At 44.8% G+C, this 19,756-nt stretch overlaps 1 pseudogene; it reads right to left on the bottom strand.

Annotated features, from left to right (window-relative positions):
* Positions 1 to 17,600: 17,600 nt before the first annotated feature.
* LOC127668706 (60S ribosomal protein L31-like) lies at positions 17,601 to 17,972 on the bottom strand (annotated as a pseudogene).
* Between the last annotated feature and the right edge of the window lie 1,784 nt (positions 17,973 to 19,756).

Genomic DNA, 19,756 nt, shown 5'->3' with positions numbered 1-19,756 from the left:
CAAAACGTGCTTGCTTTCATGAGGAAACACTTGCCATTGAGTTTTGTGTCAAGTGAGCTACTGTTTGGTTTTTATGGGTTGGCAACTTTTTGAGGATGAAAGAAGCCTTAGCTACTGAGACTTAGATGTTCCACGGACAATTTCTCCCAGGAGAAAAGTGAGCTTGTTACCCCAACTCTAAGGCCAGGTGAAGCTGGTAGACTAAGATTAAATTTGAATTGGGGAGAACATTCGAAGTATAGAAAACTTGGGGCTCAAGCGACCAGGGGCTCTGCTGTTCAGAGTAGTTTGGCTCCAACAGTCTTAGGTGGCTCATTCACAAGGGCTCTAGGGGATCCAAGGCCCTCTTGTGGCCTCTCTAGGTACCTACACTTAGGGGCTCCTGCACAATGTGCTCAGAAACAAGTGAGTGAGCATGTTTGCACAAGCATGCACACACACACACACACACACACACACACTTTAAAAACATTCTAAAAGCACAAAAACCTTATCTCACAAGTAACCCAGACTACCCAGATGGGATTCCTGGTGACATTGAGTGTGGTCTTTACTGCCACACACCATAAGAGGCTGTAGTCTAGACATGACACAGACAATGCAATCTTGGAACCAGAGCAGTCATGGTTGCTAAGATGAGATCCTCACACGATGGGTCTCACTAGCATTCTCCCATGGAAGGGAAGGGAGGAGGACCATGAGGTAGCTCGTGAGAAGCACAGGAGCGACCCGGAAGCCCCACAGGAACTGTCACAAGACAGAGGAGAGTCATGGCCCCGGTGTATAGACAATTATTAGCTATTGGGAGAAAAATACTTTTTTTTGGTGGGTATTACCTACGCTGTAGGACAGAGGTTCTCAACTTTCCTAAGGCTGTGACCCTTTAATACAGTGCCTCATGTTGTGGTGACCCCAACCATAACATTAATTCCATTGCTACTTCATAACTGTAATTCTGCTACTATTATAAATTGTTATGGAGATTGTTGGGTTCATAAAAAGAGAAAGAGGTTTAGAGAATATGGTTTACAGCAGTGTGGGGGAGGGGTGCCCCAGTGGCCCGTGCCCAGGCATCCCTTCCCCCAAGGGACCAGACATACACAGACATGGTATAGAGTAGAGTTTAATCAGGGCAGAGAATGGGAGTTAATGGGGTAGTGGAGGCAGAGAAAGGCAGAGAGAAGGAGAGAGTAGAGAAGTAGAGGCTGGCCATGACCACGTGGAGAGAGGGGGGAGGGGAAGAGAGCACAAGAGGGACAGAGAGGAGAGAGGTGAGAGTGCCAAGAGGTAAGAGGGGTGAGAGAGGAGAGGAGGGAGGGAGGGAGAGAGAGAGAGGGAGAGAGAGGGAGGGAGAGAGAGAGAGAGAGAGAGAGAGAGAGAGAGAGAGAGATTGAGAGAGAGAGAGAGAGAGAGAGGGAGGGAGAGGGAGAGAGAGAGAGAAAGAGAGAGAGAGAGAGAGATTGAGAGAGAGAGGAGGGGCTGAGCAGCCCCTTTTATAGTGGGTCAAGCCTACCTGGCTGTTGCCAGGCAACTGTAGGGAGGGGCATATTTGGCTGTTGCCAGGTAATTGTGGGGTGGAGCTTAGACAGAATCCTAACAGAGACAACTAATATGTGATTGCAAAGGGACCATAAGCACAGGTTGACAACCACTCCTGTAGGACCTCCTCATCTAGATTTTTTTAACCTCTATTAAGGCCACTGCTTCACCACACTAGACCTGTATGGAATTGTTCATTTGATCATTTGGTCATTTGGTCATTTGGTCGGCCATTGGTGCCCTCTCTGTGGTGAACAGACATTTGTTCCCATCTCCCTAGGAAAAGTTAATGGGACATTTAGTAAAATATATTTTAATTTGAAAAGCATATGCAGCTTGACCAATGTTTTCCAAATGTTATTAAGTCATGCAGGGCTGGGATCCAATAATTTACTACGGATACTATACTTTGGTAGGTTTTTTTTTTTCTCGATACATCTGAAATAAGAAACTCACTTTTAGCCTTTAATTTTGGTACAAAGCTGTATGCTTAGGAAAAGCAAAAGGGTCGAGTTGTGGTGGCACACGCCTTTAATCCCGGCTCTCCAGAGGCAGGCATATCTCTGAGTTCGAAGACAGTCTGGTCTATAGAGTAAGTTCCAGTCAGCCAGGCTACACAAAATTCTGTTTTGAAAAACCAAAATAAATAAACAAATAAATAAAAATTTTAAAATCGCACAAAATTGTGCTCTCTGATGAGCACCCTCTGGGGTCTTGGAAAGGACTGCATCTCCCCAGGATGAAAGGCAATGGACTGCTTTGTTAAGAATCTACCTTAAAAAGCTCTTTGAAAGGTTTAGAAGTTTTGTCTTTGTTTAACGAGGCAAGGTTTCCCGTAACCCAGCTGCCTTCGGACTTTCGGACTTTCTGTGTAGCAGAAGACAACCGTGAGCTCCTGATCCTCCTGCCTTGTCCCCTCAAGGGCTGGCTGGGTCTAGAGACCTGGTTTGTAATTTTCAGCTTTTATGAATAAGAAGAGTTCTGAGGTGGATATGTGTGTCTCCATTAGTCTGAAATGACCTCCAAATTGACGCTAGTGTTAATGAGGCACCAGGCTCTTTTTTCTTCTTCTCCTGAGGCCGAGCCCCTACCATCGAGTGAAAATTAAACGGGGAAGGGGGTGAGGTGGGATGAGGGCGTGAGGGTGGGGAATAGCCTAGGGCTTACTTCCAGACGTGGTTCTCAGCCTTCCTAATGCTGTGACCCTTTTAATACAGTCCCTCATGGTGTGGTGACCCCAACCTTAAAATTATATTTATTGCTATATCGTTATCATAATTTTGCTGTTACGAATGTTAATGTAAATATCTGATAGACAGGATATATAATATATGACCCACAGGCTGGGAACAGCTAGTTTATGGGGGTCTCCTATGCCATAAGCTACAGGCTCTCACTTCCTCACTGAAAAGAAGGTATTCTATGAGACAATAGCTAACCCACTCGATTTTGATGTAAAAGGCTCCAAACAGTCCACCATCTTGTCCTAGCCCAAGGCTTATTATGTAGTGGTAGCTACTAGGGGAGGTCCCTTCAGCGCTTCTCATTGGATCAACATGTATTGGATGATAACTAAAAATATTAAGAGCGGTCGAGATTAAAGGTGGCTCTGAGTGGGGTTAATTCGAACAACTGCCTTAAAAGGCTGTTGCCCTGGGCTGGATGACAATGACGTCCCAGTTACCAAATTTCCTGCAAGGTCAGCAGCTTTCTCTTTAAACTTCTCGGATTCGCTCCTCTTGCTTAGGAAAGGATCACCGGTTGGTTTCTGTCCTTTTGCCCCGTTGTGGTTCTTTGTGAAGATGAGGCAGATTGTTAAATAGGGCTCACCAGCTGGAGTCAGGCTTCCTGTGTGAAGGCCAGCAGCAGGGGCTCGTTTCCAGCCTGCCTGTTTGATAGGTTATCTGGGGCATCAGCGATGGGGCACCGCCGAGGTTTCGAACGGCTTCCTTCAATGTCCTGGATTGTTATAATGGTGGAGCTGTGTGTACATGTACACGTATGTGCAGAGGAGAGTGGAGAGCGAGGGGAGGCGTCTGCATGCATGCATGCATGCATTTCATTAGCCACTGCAAAAGGTTTTCAGCTAGACATGTGCTTTATGGAAAAGAAAAAAAAAAAAAGACACCAGTTAGCCACAGTGAGAGTTCCACGCAAGGCTGCCACTAATTACCCAAGTGGATTTGGGCAAGGTATTTCATCTTCAGGCCCGGTTCTGCTTCTCTCTGAGGCTCCTCCTGTCTCAGAATCTCTGGTTTCTGCTCACGGTTTGCTGTTCTGAAATCCTTGGTTCCCTCCCTCATGGTTTGACACCATGCGAGTCCGTGTGTTCTTAGCCCTCATATTTCCTTTGGTTAATTCTATATTATCCCCTTGCATTTCCGTGTTAGGAAACCGTCTCCTTCGCGAGCCTTTATTATCCAGGCCCCATTGTCTCCACACAAATATTACAAATGTCAGGCTTTATCTGCAAAGAAAGTCCACAATGTGTTTGCTTCCTGTTTTGTTCCTGGAGCTTCTAGAGTTTGGAGATTGGGTTTCCTCCTGACAAAGGCTGACCAGAGGCGCTGGGCCGGCTGTCACTTCTCCAGCTCTGTTCTGTTCTTATTAAATTCAATTAGGTTTAAATGTGCACAATGGCATTTTTAATTCATCTGTGTCTGGATCTGAGCATGAACATTTAAAACGGAACCGAATAGGAAACTTGTTTTCCAGTCTTTGGTTGTCCCAAGCTGATGGCTTTCTTCGAGTTCTCCACAAGCGGGTTTAGCGCCATCTAGCGACGCAATGGCTAAGCTTTACTGCTGGATTTGAAATTTTGCTGAAACAGGGCAAAATCAGGGGAGGCCTTGCACCCAGCTCTCCTAATCTCCAGGAAGGTCGAGATTTATTTATTTATTACTGACCTCCAACAGTTTTTTGGTAACCAATAGAATCTCCGGACCACGAAAAGCAAAGATTTCTGAGTGTTGGGTTTTAGGTAGGAGTCATATTTGATTTATAATTTCTCTTTCTTTTTTTTTTCTTCATGGTTTTTTAAATTTATTTTTTTTTACGGATTCACTTTCCTCCTGCTCACTGCCCTCCTCTCGGCCACGCCCCCCCTCCCCAAGTCTTCCCCCCTCCTCCTCTGAGCTGTTGGGGACCCGCCTGGATTCCTCCTACTGTGGCACTTTAAGTATCTAGTGTCTCCCAGTCTAGACATTTCTCTCCCACTGGGGCCAGACAAGGCAGCCCAGTTAGAAGAACGGATCCCAGGTACAGGCAACAGCTTTGGGACAGCTCCCACTCCAGTTGTTCAGGACCCACATGATGACCAAACTGCTCATCTGCTATGTATATGCAGGAGGTCTAAGTCCAGCCTGTGTGTGTTCTTTGGTGGTTCAGTCTCTGAGAGCCCCAAGGCCCAGGGTAGATGATTCTGTTGGTCTTTCTGTGGAGTTCCCATCCCCTTAGGGGCTGCAATCCTTCTTCCTATTCTTCCATAAGAGTCCCCAAGCTCCATCCACAGTGGAGTGTGGTTATCTGCATCTGTGTGAGTCAGTTGGTGGGCGGAGCATCTCAGAGGACAGTTGTATTAGAATTCTGTCTGCAAGCATAACAGAGTATCATTAATAGTGCCAGGGATTAGGGCTTATCTATGGAATGGGTCTCAAGTTGAGAGGGTTATTGGTTGGCTGTTCCCTCAGCCTCTGCTCCATCCTGTCCCTGCCTTTCTTTTAGACAGGATAAGTTTTGGGTTGAGATTTTTGTGGGTGGGGTGGTGTCCCAATCCCTCCACTGGGGTTCCTGCCTGTTTCTAATTTTTCAGTGTGATTTTTTGTGTTCTTAGTATAGGATGCCTGTTGGTAATTATGCTCCTGTGTAAGAACATGGAGGTAGTTGTTTATTTTCTGATCATTTTTAGGTGTAAATATTTCCAAGAAACCAACTCAACCTTTACAAAACCTCCTGCCAGCCAGCCCAGGCTGTGATTTACATTACCAATTCTTTCAGGGGTGTGTGACTTTCCTTCTCCAAGAGGTCAGTGTTCCCTGGGAAACACGCGGGGTCCTTGTCACTTACTGGGCACTGGGCTGTTTTTGATAGGGCTTTACTGTTTGGTGATATTTAAGTTTTTTATTTACCATCTTAAAAACTTCAGGCTCATAAAACGCCACAACATAAATACTTTGATAATTTCCTCTCCGTGTTTACACATTGGAAAAGAAGATAACAGAAAACAAAGACATAGGCCAATGGCATTAGGTTAATCAGAACACCGTGTACAGTGTAGGGCACCCTTGCAGTTGGTCACATTTCGCAGACCAAAATGGAAGGCATTCAAGCTGCAAGAGAGGACATATCTGTCTGTCATGTGCTCAGAAAGCTGCCGGCAAGTATTAGGGAAGTTTATTATTATTATTATTATTATTATTATTATTATTTTTATTATTACATTTTTGGTCTGGACTGATAGCTCTATCAGTAAATTACCTAACACAGAAAGATAAAGACCTGAGTTCATTTCTTCAGAGGCCACATTAAAAGCTGTGTGTCATGGTGCATGCATTAAAAGCCGTATGTGGTAGCCGTGCATTACAAATCTTAGTGCCACCATGTGATTGCTGGGAATTGAACTCAGGACCTCTGGGAGAACAGTCAGTGCTCTTAACCTGTGCGCCATCTCTCCAGCTCCCAGCAGTAAGTGTTCTTATCCCCTAAGCTATTTCTCCATCTCCTAATGTGTACTCTTCATTTAGCATATAATTTACTGTACAAATAGTGTATAAGTCTCTGTGAAAGCAATACATTGTAATACTCCAGCAATGAATGAGGAAATGATCAGTTTCAGCTAGGGCGCATTCAACAGAGTGCCGTGTATGTGTGTGTGTGTGTGTGTGTGTGTGTAAATTTCCAGAACATTCTAGTAGCATCACCTTGCTTCTGTGCCATGGCACAAAGTGGTTCTGATGTAGCGGAAATGCTCTCTAGCCATCCAGTAACGACGCAGTCCCATCCACACCTACTAGATTTCTTAGCATCAACATTCACTATCAATGTTTCCGATTCATGACTAACTGCCGTGCTATTTCAGGGCATCTAAGGGAAGTTTTACGAATCTGTGAAGAATTTCGTAAAAATAGACTGGCTGGCGTGGTAACCTTGGTACTCAGAAAGTAAGGCAGGGGATCCTGAGTTTGAGTGAGTCTGGCTACATAAAGGAGTTTTAGGCTAACTTGTGGTACAGAGTAAGACTGTCCCATTGAAAAACACAAGTAGAGACTGTAGTTCAGTGGGACAGTACTCGCTTACCATGTCCAAGGCCTGGGCTGGATCCTAAGAAACATACACATGCACACATCATACACAAATATACACACAATGCACATATCACACACAAACACACACACAAACACACACATATGCACACACACACCACATACAAATATACACACACATGCACACATCACATACATGCACAAACACACACATACACATGCCCATATCACACACACATACATGCACACACACAAACACACACATACACATGCACACATCACACATACACAAACACACACATATACACACACATATCACACAAAATATATACACACATGCATACATCACATACAAATATATACATACATGCACACATCACATACATTCACACACATAAACACATATATACACATGCACACATCACACACAAACACACACACATGTACACATCATACACAAATATACACACACATGCACACATCACATACATGCACACACATGCACACATCACACATAAACACACATACAAACACACATATGCACACACACATGCACACATCACACACAAATATACACACACATGCATGCATCACATATATGCACACACCTACAAACACACACACATGCACACACATGCACACGCCACACACAAACACAGACACATCACACAAAAATAAACACACACATATCACACAAAAATATACACACACATGAACACATCACACACAAATATACACACATGCACACATCATACAGAAACATACAACACACACATGCACACAACACACACACACACACACTTTATCTCTTAAACTGCAAATTTCTGAGTCATACAATCTTGCTATTTTAGCAACATCTTTTTTGTGTACCTCATTACCTTGATTGTTCATGCATACAGCCCTGTAGGGATAGATGTACTAGATGCATGTAACTGTTTCAATTTATGGCTAAGGAGCTGGGATTGGCTATGCCCCCTTCATTTCCCTCACCACAACTTCAGGTATCTCCAAACACCTCCCGGTGTGACCCTCGGTGACCTTTGAGTCAGTGTAGCATCTGACTCTGACTCGGCGGGACTGCTACCCATTACTGCCCTCTGGCCATTGCTGAGGATGACACTCAGAGATGACACTCAGGGATGACACACAGGAACAAGCGCCTGGGTCAAATTCCATAGAAAGGTCACATCTTTCGGCATGAGCTATATAGCCTGACCCTGCCGAAGTCTATGTTAAAAGACACAAAGTGAATGAAGCTACAGTAAGGTTTCTATAGACGCTGACTTTCATTATAGGCAACAGAACAGAGGGCTGGAAGGACGAATGGTGAGAGGGGTTAGATGGAAGATATCATTTTTATTAGTTCAAAATTTGTCAAAGCTGCAAGAAGTCCAGTAACTCAGTTCCCCAGTATATTAAAAACATGAATTGATCTTGGCAATAGTAATTCTTTATCAATTGATCAGTAATTGCTACAGTGTGTGTGTGTGTGTGTTGTGCGTGTTTGTGCGCGTGTGCGCACAGGAGACGTGTACATGTATGAATTGTAATAAAAATTCATGAATGCAACTAGTATGCCCATTTTGCAGCCAAGAAAACTGAGACTTAGAGAGAGCTAGTGGATTTTTCCGGGTTGACTGTCCCAGTTGGCTGTGTTATGTTCCTGTGATAAACACCATGATAAGAAGCATGTCGTGGCTTCAAAATTCAGAATCCAATTTCCTTCCCTGTCTGTGAGGCTGGTCTTCGTGAGTCACAGGTAAAGAACAGATTGTAACAGCTGCGATAGTGTGTGACTGACTTTAGAGATGAGGTCAGAACGCGACTGTGCCCCCGGCATCCTCTTCCTCTTGGATGGCTGCTTTGTGTAGGCAGTGGACCATCTCCCTGGGAGGGCCACGTGGGATGACAGTAAGGCTCTAGGCAGCAGCTCCCCTAGGGGCTCGGTCCAACTTGCAGGGGCTTCAAGTTCAGCCTGTATCTAAGACTTCACCTGGAGAGAAGGCTGGAAAGAGGACCCTCAGGCTAAGTCACCTTCAGAGGCAATCCTAGCTGGCTATGGTCTTATGTTACTATGTTTGGGATAGCAACAACTTACTACGATTACGTCACTAAGAACCCACATTTAATATTGTCATGTGTGGGTGTGCCTCTCAGCAGCCCACAGCCACCCTGAAAGTCCTTTTGTCTTTATCAAATTTTCACTGTAAATATTTATTTAATCATTATATTTACGAAAAAGAACTTTGCTATAAACAGAACATTCTCTCTCTCTCTCTCTCTCTCCTTCCCTCCCCCTCTCTCTTCCTCCCTCCCTATTCATTTATCTATTGATTTTTCCAGACAGGGCTTCTGGGTATAGTTCTGACTGTCCTGGAACTCACTCTGTAGACCAGGCTGGCCTCAGACTCAGAGATCCACCTGCCCCTGCCTCCCGAGTGCTGGGATTAAAGAAGTGTTGCTCCACTGCCCAGCTTCCAATATTTTATTATGTATGTATTTCCTCAACAGCCGTGTGTGACTCTTCTGGGCGTTCAGAGGACACAAAGGTGACTACCTTTTACCTCATGGGGTTTAACATATTTAAAGAGTATGAAATAGTTAGAAAACAGCAATATCTTATACTCAAGTTCAAGTGATTTACAGCTACATATTCTGTTTCTCTATATTTTCTGCTCTCCCCCTTTTTGACTTAACTTATCATCTGGAATCTTTTCTTAAATTTTAAGACCATTTCATAAATGTGTTACATGGTATGTGTATGTATGTACACACAACCGCACATGCAGGCATAAGAGAACATGTACTCACATATCCATGGCACAAATACACTCACCAAAGTACACCCTTGCATTCACAGATGGCACACCCATATTCCCACAGTCAGACTGGGCAAGTAGGACCCTCCGCAGCCCCACTGCCCGAGGAACTGTATCTCTGACTCTCTCAACTGGTATTAATTCTGCCAGTGTTTGGCTCTAGTTTCTTCCACTTAAACCACACTTGTGAGATTTACTCGTAATAGTAAGCGTGACAGTGAGTTGTCCCCTCTCTGTTACATTAATCTATCCAAATGCACTTCAGTTTACTTCCCGTCTGACCTTTGGTGAATGTTTAGGCTATTTCCATGTATGAAGAAAAGTGCTGAGAACACGTATGTATGCATGTTCTGGTATGAGGGCTCTTTCCTGCTCAATATATTTGAATCTATCTATCTATCTATCTATCTATCTATCTTTCTATCTATCTATCGTTCTATCTTTCTATCTTTCTATCTATCATCTATCTATCTATCTATCTATCTATCATCTATCTATTTATCTTTCTAACTATCTATCTTTCTATCTATCTATATATCTATCATCTATCTATCTATCTTTCTAGCTATCATCTATCTTTCTATCATCTATCTATCTATCTATCTTTCTATCATCTATCTTTCTATCTATCATCTATCTTTCTATCATTTATCTATCTATCATCTATCTATCTTTCTATCTTTCTATCTATCATCTATCTATCTATCTTTCTATCTATCTATTGTTCTATCTTTCTATCTTTCTATCTATCATCTATCTATCTATCTATCATCTATCTTTCTATCATCTATCTATTTATCTTTCTATCTATCTTTCTATCTATCATCTATCTATCATCTATCTATCTATCATCTATCTATCTATCTATCATCTATCTATCTATCTATCTATCTATCTTTCTATCTATCATCTTTCTATCTTTCTATCTATCATCTATCTATCTTTCTATCTATCATCTATCTATCATCTATCTATCTATCTATCTTTCTTTCTATCTATCACCTTTCTATCTTTCTATCTATCATCTATCTATCTTTCTATCTATCATCTATCTATCTATCTTTCTATCTATCATCTATCTATCATCTATCTTTCTATCTATCTATCTATCATCTATCTATCTATCTATCTATCTATCTATCTATCTATCTATCTATCTATCTAGTAGAATCTCCTGGTCCTGTGGACTGCTAAAGAACACTTAAGCCACAGCTATGTCCTTTTCTGTGACTGTTGTCCTCTTATATTGAAGGGCACCTTATGGGGAATTGTATATGGCTCTCCATCCTGCCTCATCTGCAGCCAGCAGCACGTGAAGTACAGCTTTCATCTGAGACCTTCTTGGCTAGGACTTGATCTTTACAGTGGGTGGATGGAAACAGTATTACTCTAAGATAGCCAAGCCAGTATTACGTACATGACACACTTAAATATTTATGCATCGTAAGCATTGCTTGGCCAAGGACAAACAATGGCTATCTAAGCATACACAAGATGGATGAGATAGCCTGTAGCTTTCAGCGTAAGCCTTACATTCCACCCCTGAAATGCTGCAGAACCATCTGCTCAGGAAACCAAGGCCTTCGCCTTCTTCAGGGAATTCGTGCCTTTAGGGCATGGAGGACAAGGGCTGGGGCAGGCAGGCGGGGACAGGAGTGCTGGATTCTTTCTTTCCTGGCTGATGGGAAATGCATTCCCTGGGGATCTCTCTCTCTCTCTCTCTCTCTCTCTCTCTCTCTCTCTCTCTCTCTCTCTCTCTCTCTCTCTCTCTCTCTCTCTCTCCCCCCCCCCCCCATCTGTCGGTCTCTCTGTCTCTCTCCACTTCCTGGTCCTTAGAGCAACTTTCCTCCCGCCCCAGGCTCCAGCTTCCCTCCATCATCCCTGGTGTTTGCAGACTCTGTGTGCGGCCTCACTGCGGCTGTGCTGCCCGTGCTGCGACTGTGGAGTGTACTTGGGATTGAGCCGTGGCTGTGGTGGAATGGCGTTTTGATCATTGCAGAGGAGCAGAGAAGGGATAGGAAGGAGCTTGCTCTTGGCTTGGGCTCCGAGTTCAGCGACCACAAGACCACAAGACCCGTGTCCTTTCTTCCTGTCAATACTTATGGCTCCTCGGATGCATGCTACATTCTCGGGCCTCTCTCTGCATTCGGTGGCTCTCAAGCGATGTCTTTGTTCAGTCGTCTTTAGCCAAGGCCTCCTGAACCTAGTGCAGGATGTGCCTGTCTGTGCCTGTGCGCAGGATGGAGCAGGGAGTTGAGGAAGTGTCCTCCACACGGATAAATATTTGCAGCATTGTGTGTTGGATATGCTGTACACTTCCTGGAAGGAATAAAAGACATTCTAAACACATGCGGCACCCCCTCCCTCTTGGAAACAGACTGCTGAAACAATGGACCCCCCAAGAAATTGGAATTTCCCCAGGAATCTCACGCTGGGAGGAGGAAAAAGCTGTAGTCTGGTGCCAGCCAGAGGAGGAAATTGTCCCCTGGAACGAGATTTCACACAGTGCTAACTTAACAACTTAAAGGAGAAACTGAAACCTAGATATCAGCGAGTGTGTGGTGGCCAGGACCACACCTTGATGGAGACCTTTGCACAGCGTTTGCAGGTCGTTTAAGTCTACATACACCTCATGTTATCTCCCCAAAGGTGTTTTTAGGGATGTCACCTGGCCTCTCTGGTCTTCTTCCCCTTGTGGCCACACTGAATAAATCTCCTTTTTCTGCGTTTCATCGGCACTTGCTTTGCCTCCTTAATTAGCCCGCTGAAGACGAAATGGCCTAGCCTCTTCTGTTAGGGTTACCAGTGCCCAGGCTCCCACTCTAATAACCCCCGGAAAATTAGCGAGTGAGTGGCTGCTCACTGCCTACAAAAAAGTATTAATTGAACAAAACTGAGCTTATTTCATTCCCTGTAGGAGGGAGGGGTGAACACCACTTCCAATAATGTCTCAAAACAAAACCCCCAGAAAGAAAGAAAAAGAACTTCTAGTATTTATTCGACCTGGGCAGGACAAGTGTCTTTAGGGTACATGTTGGAAGGTGGCTTTGGGTCTGGTCTTAGAGTTTCTGTTGCTGCAATAAAAAACAAACAAACAGCAGCAACAACAACAACAACAAACCACCAAGACCAAAAAAGCAAGGTGGGAAGCTTTATTTGGCTTACAATTCTAGATCATTGGAGGAAGTCAGGATAGGAACTCAAGCAAGGGCAGGAACCTGGAGGCAGGTGCTGATGAAGGGGTGCTGCTTACTGGCTTGCTCCACATGCTTTCTTAGAGAACCCAGGACCACCAGCCTAGGTATGACAACACCCACAATGGGCTGGACCCTCCCCACATTGATCACCAATTGAGAAAACGCCCTATAGCTGGATCTCATAGAGGCATTTCCTCAACTGAAACTCCTTCCTCTCTAATAACTCTAGCTTGTGTCAAATTGACACAAAACCAGCCAGTACTGGTCCATGCACATTTTCTTCTGTTAAAGCTTTGGTGCGTTAAAGTTAGAGTCCCGGAGCTCCTTTTCATGGTCAAAGTCTGTGTCTTGATATCTGAGCTCTTTAACTCATGGCTGCTTTTGTCCTAGGGAGCCCAGATTTTTCTGGAGCAAGCAACTATTAAAAGGGGGCTTAAAAAGAGAGAATTGGGGGTTAAGGGAGTGTGGCACGGCGGTGTGGGGGAAGGGGGTGCCCAGGCAGGCCCTTGTCCAGGCACCTCTTCCCCCTGAGGGACCACACACACACAGACATGGTATGGTATAGAATAGAGTTTATTCAGGGTAGAGGTTGGGAGTTAGTGGTAGAGGAAGGCAGAGAGAGAGAGAGAGAGAGAGAGAGAGAGAAGAGAGTAGAGAAGTAGAGGTCGGCTATGACCAGGTGTAGAGAGTGGGGAGGGGAGGAGAGCCCAAGGGGCAGAGAGGTGAGCGCAGGATGAGGGAGGGCGGAGAGAGAGAGAGAGGAGGGGCAAGTAGCCCCTTTAATAGTGAGCCAGATTGGGGTGGGGCATATCTGACTGTTGCCAGGTAAGTGTGGGGTGGAGCTTAGACAGAATACCAACAACTATGTTGTGTGCTCGGCCTGAGTTTTGTTTAACAAAAACAAAAGAATGATGTTTTGTGGTAGGCTGGATGGAAGAAAGAAGAAACCAAACTACAGTGGTGACTGGAGTCTGGTGGAGCCGTAGCGCTGGGGGACATTGTTTGATCGTGGATACATGGATGATGGAAAAATAAGACACTCAAAAATGGCGCATGCCTCGTGCGCATTAATGGAGTTTCTGTGCCATTAGCCATGCAAAACTGGCTGTTTCCACCACGTAAAACTGGCTGCTTCCACCACGCACTAAAGCCACACGTCTCTAAACCCCACATGAGGACAAAAGACTAAGTATGTTGGGTTGGGGATTCGAAGTTTCGTGGTAGGGAAATCCCCATGCATTCCTGGAATTCAATGTTTCACTTATGAATAATCGTCCCTTCTGTTAGAATGTTTTTCTCATAGGATGAGCTATCCAAATCCCAGGGAAACAGAGAGAGAAGGTCTCTTGAGAAACTCGTATTCGTCCTCTGGGTGCACACTGTGACTTGATAGTAAGACTTCGTTAGTGTGGCCACAAGACTTCCTTGTTTCTGAGTTCTTTCTCCATGAGCACCACAAACCTGGAAACATTAGTGGATCAAGGAGGGCTGTTTATTCTTCAAAGGCAACTTACACATGAAGTTGCCAGAATCGAAATAGAGTTACTTAGGTCAACAAGACAAAACGTTATTCAGGAAGGTCTATCATAAGTACAACGGCTTTATAGTACTGACCCCAAAAGACTTCCTAGACCACAATTTTGCACAAGGACCATGGCAACCTCATACCAAGTTAACTGTGTGCTAACAGCTGCCTAGTGATGAACACATCAACACCAGGCTGGCATCTCCTGTCTCTTTCAGTGCTTGTGGACAGGGATTATTGTATCAAAATATCTTGTGAGGTTCCCCCACTTTGTCTTTAAGAACTTGCTGTCCACGTGCCCCAAGTTTACTCCAGCAATGCCCTGACAGTCTACTCCCAAGTGAGCTTTAGATGGTCTCTGTTATTTCCTTTAACAGGGGTAAAGAGGGTGGGCCTGAGCGAGGCTTCTCAGAAGAGGAGTTACCTGAGGTGTCTGTGGGAGCCTGAACGTGAGGTCTTCAGAATGTTTCTTGAACCGCAGTGTTGGAACTTGGTGGTCTGTGAATGAGCAGGTTTTGATTTTATGTGTGCTGGCTGGTTTTATACCAACTTGGCCCAAGTTAGAGTTATCAGAGAGGAGGGAGCCTCAATTGAGAAAATGTCTCCAGAAGGTCTGGCTGTAAGGCATTTTCTTAAGGACTGATTTGGATGGTGCAATCCCCCGGCTGGTGGTTTTGGGTTCCATAAGAAATCCGGTTGAGTAAGGCACATGAGGAGTAGCACTGGCTACCACAGCCTTTGCCTTCAGCTCCTTTCTCCAGGACAGGAATTAAGCCCTAGCTTCATTCAATGATGGGCTACAATGTAGAAGTGTAAGCCACATAAACCCTTTCCTCCCCAACTTGCTTTTTTGGTCATGGTGTTTCATCACAGCAATAGAAACCCTAGGACACTACGCTTCCAGGACCCCAGATGAGGCTGATACCATCTATGAACCACGCTGTGAGTAGCTGGACCCTAGATCTCCCGGCAGTTAGTTGTACAAAACCTCCCAGGCATGATATGTTTCGGAGACGCTCAGGTGTTTGTGTAGACACAGTGCTGGGTGTCTCTTGAGAAGATGTGGGGCGAGGCACAGGCAGAGCGAGCAGTCTCACTGTGGAGAGCTGCGAGGCTTGCCTCTGCACCCAGAGGTGCTCCTTTGCGGGACTACACGTTTAAAAGGATTCAGACATGGAGGGCCCGGACTGCGGGGTCCCAGGTGCATCCTGTTCTCTGGCGTGTCTTAAAAGTTCTCAGTCTTTTTTGTTGCTGCTATTTATGAATCTTTTTTTTCTCTTATTTTTTTCTCTTATTTGGTTGACACAACAGTCATGTACATCTACGGGGTCCGTGTTACATGCGCATTATGTAAAGATCAAAGCAAGGTAATGGACATATCTATCAGCCTAAATAGTTAACTAGTTCGGTTGCTGCATTAGCTTTGGGCTGCATCTCATTGTCACTAGCACCGAGGTCTGTTTCCATAAGGAAAGGAGAGCCCAGGAAAGGCTTCTTAAAGCAGGTGACTTTCTCAGTGACAGCCGGCCAAGGAGAAGGGTCACAGGAGTACAGAAGTACAGGGGTTCTACTAAGTGGCATCCTATCCCTAAATGGCGTGACTCTTCGATGATCCTCGTTGAAGATACATCAGTCTGTCTTTATGACCCTTGGGGGGTCCGTTTGAATTCCTACCTGGGTATCCACGTATTGGTTACCTTTTATTTGAAAGAACTAGCGCAGGTGGATTCCTTCACCTTTAGTTACTTGACAGCATTTCCATCCTTCGGGGCTTCAGAGGAACTTTCGGTTGTCCAGCAGAGGGCAGTCTTTCTCCACATTTCTCAGTTCTCACCGAACCTCCCGCTGAGCTTGGTCTCTGTCTGGGTTAAAACCGGCTGGGCCAGTTTTCCTCTTCCCACTGGCTCTCTCCCTTAGGATCCACGTTCCTTCTCACATGGTCTTATTTCTACTTCTAAATTTACTGCCTGAGCTCCCGCTGTGTCTCCCCGTCGTGCCTTCCTCCCCGTCCAACTGCCAGCTGCACTCTTATCCAGAGTGTTTATAAGCACCTGTCCAGAACAGCCCAAAGCCTCTCCAACAATGAGGGAAATAGCGTGGAACAAGCAGGGAAGGCCTGAATCTATCACCCTGGGGGGTCACAGTCATGAGAGTCGAGCTGCAGCCTGTTTCTCAGGAGTCTTTGCCTTTTCCTGTCCCCTACAACACCACCTTCTTCTGTGTGTTTTTTGTTTGTTTGTTTGTTTTTGTTTTTCTTTTTTGCTTTTTTGGCCTACACTTCTACATTTTGTTCAGGACAAAGCCAAGTGCCTTTCACTGTCCCTAGAAGTGGTGTAGCCTTTGAGAGACTCAGCTTTTGTCTACACGGGGGTATCAGTGACAGCTATCCTTAGAAATAGGTGGTACTATAAAGATTTCCAATCTGTAAAGCCCGCACAATCAAAGGTACCATTCTTGCCAGCAACAAATGACTCAGAGTCTCCCAGACCCCTTTAAGAATTGTACAATCTCTAATCCCAGCACTTGGGAGGCCTACACAGAGAAACCCTGTCTCGAAAAGCCAAAAAAAAAAAAAAAAAAGAATTGTATAATCTCTTGACTTGTCTTTAAGGGACTAACTAGTCTTGCATTCGCTTTTTTTTTTTAAATTTAAATTATTAACCTTACTGTGTGAGAGTTTTGTCTACATGCATCTATGTGCACCACATGGGTGCTGGGTGCTTGACAGGGGTGTGGGATCTGCTGGAACTGGACTTACACTTGGCTATGGGCCACCGTGTGGGTGCTGATAATCAAACTAAGGTTCTCTGGAAGAGGAATCCGCGCTCTTCACCTCTGTACCAACTCCCAGGCCCCATATCCTGCTGGCTTTTAACTCATCAACACTGAGAACTAAATTTGACTCCTGTTAAGTCCTCAGAAAGGCTCCTTGCTTATATAGAATGCTTATAAGTTGTTCAACAAAAGTGTAAAGAAAAGGCCCGTGGTGGTGGTTCACGCCTTTAATCCCAGCACCTGGGAGGCAGAGGCAGGCAGATTTCTGAGTTCTGATTTCTGCCAGCCTGGTCTACAGAGTGAGTTCCAGGACAGCCAGGGCTACACAGAGAAACCAGAGAAACCCTGTCTCGAAAAACCAACCCCCCTCCCCCCAAAAAGTGTAAAGAAATGAAGTTTTTAATTTTTTACTTATTTTTATTTAAATTTTTTTTTATATTTTATTTTTTATTTCGGCAGTTCTGCAACTTTGACATTCAGTAGGTTAGTTCTCATCCACATTGGCATCTGGAGAGTTTTGAATGTGGTAACAGATACGTAAGTTACCAATGTGTAGAGCTTGTTTGGTGAATCCTCATCCTCAATACGTTTTCTGGACAAACGCACTCAGTTGCGATATGGAACATCCCTTATTCCCTTGGCCCAGACGGCTTTATTGAGCCTGGGGTCAGTGCGCACATCTGGAGTTCCCCATCTCCTTCATGGAGAGTTTCCGAATTTCTCTGAGTGCCCGAGGAGCTCGGTTCTTGAAGCCCACTCCATGGATGTGCTTGTGAATGTTGATGGTGCGTTCTCGGGTCACCACCTCGGTGATGGGGGATCGGCCCTTCTCGCCACCCTTCTTTGCGGGAGCCATTCTGCTGTACAACTTCCGGGTCACGGGGAGGCCAGAAATGAAGTTTTTAAATCGCCATGGTCATCAATAAGGAACTGAATTCTGTCCACTCGTGTGTGTTTCATGTCCCTTTCTTTCCGTTTGAGCCCTGCCAGGGCTGTGACAAAGCTCTCCCTCAAGCTCCTCCCTCTGACGCGGAGGATGCAAGGGATGTGTGGGGAAGGACCAGGCTGCTCCTGTGGAGGGAAAGTCGCTTGAACCCCCAGTTTTAGTGTCGACGACTTTCATTTTCACGGAGCTCTGACCCGTGACTACAATGCTTATGGTGAGAAACTCCTCTGCACCGGGGGATTCTGGCCTTAGGCAGTGAGCCCCTTATGTGCATCGGGATGGAGACAGCTGTTTCACATGGTGTGGCACAGAGCCCAGGGTCATGGGAGTCTAGAAGTACATGGGTTCTACTAAGTGGCTAGGAAAACTGTTCAAACCTTCCTCTCTGCCGATTAACCCTCTGAGGACTAGCATCTCAGTGGAGCATCAAGCTGATTTCTCAAGAGTGGGGCGAGGGGACCCAAGCTGGAAAGTTGAAACTGACGCTTACTTCCTATTAGAACTCTTAGGAAAACTGTAAAACCTGCCGTATGCCTGACAACTAGCTTTGGAGCTCAATTAGGAATTAATTCTTCAAAAAAACGGAACACAAAGAGAAAGAATTGACAACGGCTAAAGACCAGAGAGACTGGTGTGTTTTGACTGGATTGCAGAGCACATGTCTGAAGGCTCCAGCCCAGAGTTCCTGTCCCCTCCGCACCCCCGCCCCTCCCTTTTTTTGGTCTCTCCAGCTGAAGTGGAGGGTCGAGCCACACTAGGATGACAGCTGCCCCTCCTGAGAGCACAGGTGAGAGGCTGCCAAGCAGCAGGATGCTCAGGTACCACCTGCTACTGGATTGCATCTCCATGGAGCTCTGTGGCAGCCACAGTGGTGCCAGGGGCAAATCCCTTTCCTCATTCTCCAAAGAGAACCACCTGTCAACCTGTAGACGGAACAGGTCAAAGGTCAAGCAATATAAAATACAAGTCGCCACAGTGTCACTTTGGGTTGGTCTATATGCCTTTATTAGTCTTAAAATATGTCTTTTGAAAAAGCAGATAATATTCTATCAACCCATAAAAGATACTATATTATTAGATGGTTAATCTGGTTTCCAGACAATGCGAACAGAATTCAAGCGCTAACTAGTTCAGTTTTGATGAAATGTAACAAGCATTGGTGACCAAAAGAAACAGCATATGCCCTGACACATTTGGAAGAAAGAATAACCCAATCCTGTGTATTTAAGACTATTGTTAGCGTACACAAATACATAAAGAATCAACTACATATTACAAGTATACAAATTACACTATCTTTAATATCTGTTACAAAAAGATTCTGGCCATTGTTGGTCATATAAATAAAAAATATCTTTGGGTTATTATAAGAGTCAGGGTGTTTTATATCAATTTGTGCTCTAAATCTATTGCTAGTTCCCTCGGGGAGGGGGGGAAGATTAAAATACTCTGTATTGTAGGGAAACAAAAAGCGCTTCACACTTTAGACACAGATCCATATGTCAACACCAGGGACGGAGCTAACGCATCTAACAATCTTCTTAAATGCTCCGGAAGCAACAGCAAACGCCAACTGGATGAAATGCATGTCTGTGGTAATTGCTAATTGAATGTCTTCTGAAAGTACAAAAGAGAACTTTGTTTTTTCTTGGTCAGTAATGACAGCAAACACTGCAAGTCTACAAATATGCATA

Source organism: Apodemus sylvaticus, chromosome 18 (genome assembly GCF_947179515.1).
Source record: "Apodemus sylvaticus chromosome 18, mApoSyl1.1, whole genome shotgun sequence".
In the NCBI taxonomy this organism is placed as follows: Eukaryota; Metazoa; Chordata; class Mammalia; order Rodentia; family Muridae; genus Apodemus; species Apodemus sylvaticus.
Note: the sequence above shows the minus strand (reverse complement) of the source record. Positions and strands in the feature narration are given on the sequence as shown.